This window comes from Cibotium barometz, chromosome 14 (genome assembly GCF_041138505.1).
Source record: "Cibotium barometz isolate CiBa-2024 chromosome 14, ASM4113850v1, whole genome shotgun sequence".
NCBI lineage: Eukaryota > Viridiplantae > Streptophyta > Polypodiopsida > Cyatheales > Cibotiaceae > Cibotium > Cibotium barometz.
Genome location: NC_141059.1, coordinates 28,013,515 through 28,018,113, shown reverse-complemented (window position 1 = coordinate 28,018,113; position 4,599 = coordinate 28,013,515). Strand labels below are relative to the sequence as shown.

At 44.4% G+C, this 4,599-nt stretch overlaps 1 long non-coding RNA gene across 1 annotated transcript; it reads right to left on the bottom strand.

The window, feature by feature from the left end:
- Positions 1-588: 588 nt before the first annotated feature.
- On the bottom strand, positions 589-4,382 carry LOC147631887 (uncharacterized). The gene is made up of 3 exons (XR_015267365.1): positions 4,098-4,382; positions 3,804-3,889; positions 589-713 (listed from the first exon to the last, which is right to left on the bottom strand). It is a non-coding gene; the product is annotated as an uncharacterized LOC147631887 (long non-coding RNA).
- Positions 4,383-4,599: the final 217 nt, after the last annotated feature.

Genomic DNA, 4,599 nt, shown 5'->3' with positions numbered 1-4,599 from the left:
TCCGCACCTGAGCAAAGGCTACATCCAAGTCACGTACATACTCATCAGCTGCCAAAATCTCATCCTTTGTACGAAGGATGGGTGGCAAGACCACTCTGCCATAAATAATCTCAAACGGGGCCTTTCCTGTGGAGGCATGGATCGTATTGTTATAGGCAAACTCAACAAGTGGAAGATACTTCTCCCATGCAGTCTTTTGATCTGCCACATAACACTTCAACAAATCCAACACGGCTGAATTTGCAACTTCACTTTGGCCATCCGTTTGGGATGATAAGCTGATGAAAATGCACAATCTGAAAATGAAACATGGAAAGAAAGTTTGCCATTCTCATCTGCTTCTCCGAAAGCTTTGTTTGAGATAGAAAGTATCTCAAGTTTTGATGATCTGTCTTGACTACAAATTCAGCCCCAAGAAGATAATGTTTCCATATCTTTAAGGGATTGGGAATCTATTCTTGATGGTAAGCTTATTTAAAGCTCTATAGTCCACACACATGCGGAATGACCCGTTTTTCTTTTGAACAAGAAGCATGGGAAAGCAATAAGGTGAGAAACTTGGCTGAACCAAACCTTTCTCTAAAAGCTTATTTACCTGCTTCATGATTCTTCTTGTTGTGCGGCACTCACACGGTATGCGGGTTTGTTAGGTGGAGAACTGCCTGGTACAAGATCTATGCGATGATCCTCGGGCCTTTGGGGAGGTAATTCACCTGGCAATGCATCAGCAAAACAATCGTTGAATGCATGAAGAAAATTCAGCCTATCGTAAGTCATAGCATCCACATTTTGATGACTTGGTACAATGATATCACGAACAAAAACCAAGTACGTAGAAAGACTCTTTTTCATTGCTTTATTAATCTGGATGTGAGATACAAGTGGGATGGAATCCCTTTCCTTGCCGGCATCAATGATATGCATGCGGCCCCTATGCATAAAAGAAATCATGTTTGTCTTGTACTCTTTGTGGGGCTCAAGCCTATGATGCCATGGCTTGCCTAGCAATACATCACATCCATTAAGTGGTGCAACTAAGAAATGCTCATTATCAAGGTAACCCTGGATATGTATGCGCAACTTCCCTATTAGTGGGGTAACCTGCACCTCTTTACCAACAAAGGCAGCTTCTGTTTCAATCTGAGGTCCCATGTTCTCAACCTAAGGGAGGGTGGGTGGGAAAAATGAAGAACTAAACCTGCAAGTGGCTGTCCAGCAAATAAGCCCGCCTTCCGCTTGCTTCTCCTCTTCCCGTATGGCCCAAAACAGTCCTCCAATCAGCAACAAAACAGCCCCCCTCTTGCTCACACAGCTCCCAAGATCTTCCAAGAGCCTAGAGCTCTGATACCATGTCAGAATATGCAGCGGAGATGAAGACAAGATCTGAAAATACTAGAGCAAGTGCACAGCAGAAAAACGCAAAGAAGAGAGAGAGAGAGAGAGAGAGAGAGAGAGAGAGAGAGAGAAGCATATAACTCTGCTATATACACAAGAAAATCCCGGATACAAGAATGAAATGTATGGGGGGCAAGGGGCCATATTATATGGCCCCCAACAGCCAGTCGGCTTGCTGAAAAGACAGCCGACAGCCATCAGAAAGCCCATGACCTGCTCCTCCTCCAATCGGCCAGCACACAAGGAAAGTCGAGGAGCAGCAGGGACAGTCAGCCAGTATTTGGACCAACCAACAGGCACAGGACAGCCTCCCACACCAAGGAAAAATAGGGAAAAATATGGAGAGTGGGGAAAAATGAGAAGAGACCTAAATCGGGCGAGCACACCCACAACAGAGGCCCAGGTGTAAATATACAGACAGGAGATGACTGCTAACATCCCTGCACATTGTATCACCCTCTGCTGGCTATTGCCATTGTAAAAGCCTCTTGCTTAATAAAGGTGATATTGTCAACAATTGCTCTCTCTCTCTCTCTTTCCTTGTCTATGCTTTCGCCTTTGCATACTCCAACATGGTATCATACAACTAGGTCCCGGCTGCCCATCTGTGTTTTGATCCCCTTCTCTCTCCTGCATTCCTCGATTCAGTAGATGGCTATCTTTTCTCATCTACTGGCTGCATTTTTTCTGCTGAACCTGTGTTTTCTGCCTCTTCACATTTTTCCTAGAGGTGCTCCTGCCCTATACAACCCCTGCAAGGCGACATGGTACAAGTCCAAGGTGCAAGGCGACAAGGTGCAAGTCCAAGGTGGCTGTGTTTTGCTTTTTCTAAGCATTTTCTGCAGTGGCTGGTGGTGTAGTGGCTGTTTTTTACAGTCCGAACAGCTTCTGGAGGTGGTTTATTCGCGTGTGGTGCGACCTGACAAGCAGCCCCGACAACCTTGCTTCTTCCCCAACTTCCCCTCCCTCCGGTTGGGTGTTTCCGGTGCGTTTTGGTGGACTATTGTGCTGCTGTCCAGCCTCTTTCTCTCTCAGATATGATAGGGGGCTGATTGATCCTTGTGCTTCGCTCCATTGGAAAGTGCTCGATTGTGAGAAGGCCTGATGGAGGGGTTGGGATTTGCAATGGAGGTGAAAAATAGGGAAAAGGTAAGAAATCGGACTCCTAGTGAAGAATTTAGCAACTGAGTGTGCGATTACTTGAAATTGAAAAGCTAAATGAGAAATTGGGGATAATTAGAAGTGAAATTGGTCATAATTTGACTTCAATTTCAAAACACATATATGTATGTATATATGTGTATGTGTATGCAAGCTTCAAACCAAAGGTTTGAAGAAGCGAAACACCGTTTCGACCAGGAGGTTTCGTGCTATTTCGAAACATTTCATCATAGAAACAATTTGTCCCATTTCAAAGGGATGAAATGCATTTTCATGTGACTATGACCAAAGGATGATTCATGGACATCCAGTGTCTATATTCTTCCATGGAGCAACCTCAAAGAAGCATCGAGAACACTTGGTTGAGTGGTTGAAGCTGCCTACAGTCATCTCTTCTGCTAGTTTTCTCTCGATCTTGCATTAGCCATCTGGAACTTCTTGTGGTAGGGCAAGGATGGAAACTACAAGACCCGCACCAAGTTCTCCCGTGACACAATCATGGAGTCCTTGACATCATCAGTCCAAAGAAACAGTGAAGAGCTTTATTTTTCAAGTTCATTGTCTGCAGGAAGAATTTCCTAGGAACATGCTATGCAGGTTGTACTCCAGGAATTGACAGCTCCTGGCTATGGGCTTCAAATGATTTTCACAGTCACCAAGTGTCGCCATCTGGGTACCTCCAGTTCAAAAAGCTTTGCAGCTGGCCTGCTGCACACCTGGGCCCGCTCTCCTCTAGAACCCCCTCAGCATTGACGAGGAACATCTATGGCAGCCCTTGATTTGACGATTTCATTTGCTTGCCTTTTTGCCGCAATCACACTCACGGTTTCAGTTCTTCTTTCTCACAACTACTTCTTGAACAGCCCTGCCACTGCACACCACAGCTGCCAGGGTTTCGAGACCGCATCAGCACAATCGCTTCATCAATTCCACACGAATGGCTGACATCTCTTGACTCTCCCCCTCCTCCACATTGCTTGTCTCATTTCCCTGGACCACCTGGGTAACCACAGTGTGCAGTAGCTTGGGCAATGGATTACAGGATGGTGCCTGCATGACACTACATGCTACAGGCCATTCGCATGGCTCCCCCCCCCCCAACACACACACACACACCACCTTTTCTCTACCTCATTTCTCGCCATGGTCGTATGGGTAGCTTGCGAGGGTAAATATACAATCCCATCATAACCATGTGCAAGACATCTTTAAAAAACATAGGGTAGAATAGAAAAAGAGTCGCTCACCTGTTGTCCCATTCGACTCTTTCTGTTTTTGAGAGCCTCACATACTGAGGAGAAAGAGGGCTCACAGCCTTCATAACATTGTAAATCTGAAAAGCGTTCAAAAACCCATATTTTTAAAAACAAAAACAGATTTGTATTTCTATCCTTCTTTCTTTTCTTTTCTTTTTAACCCATAAGATTATGAAGTCACAACATTTTGATTCTTTGCCCACAAACAGACTCACGGACTAAGTTACAATTATTTTCTTTTAACAGAAAAAGCAAGACCCACAAACATGGTTTTTTTTTACTTACAGTTTTACAAGCAAGGATACCAAGAATTACAGAGAAGAGACAGAGGGTGGGCTCTGCGCGTGGATCATCTGCAACTGATAAGAGGAGCTGGGTGTGGAAGGCCTGTGGTTTCATCGTAACCCGTAAACGCTTGTTTTTTTGCTTTCAAACCAAACAAGGCTTAAGAGCGCTCTGGTTTTTTCGTGCCCCAGGGGCCAGCAAGTAGAATCTGGGAGAATCCGCAAGCTTTTTGCTTTTTCTCTGCCTTCCCGGACCCAATAAAACAAAGCCCAAAAAAAGAGGGCCAATTAAATTAGGTGACTTAAGTTTAATTAGGCAGCTAATTGGGCTAATTAAGTGTATGTGGACGACTTTTTAAAGACTTCACATTTCTTTTATTCAGTGATGATTTTATTGATGGTAGCTATGAACATTGAAGAGGCAACCCTTTTGCATGATTCTTTCATTTGGGACACTTAAAAGGGTGTTTGAAATTTTGGTATTAAGCACTCAAGGGAGGAAT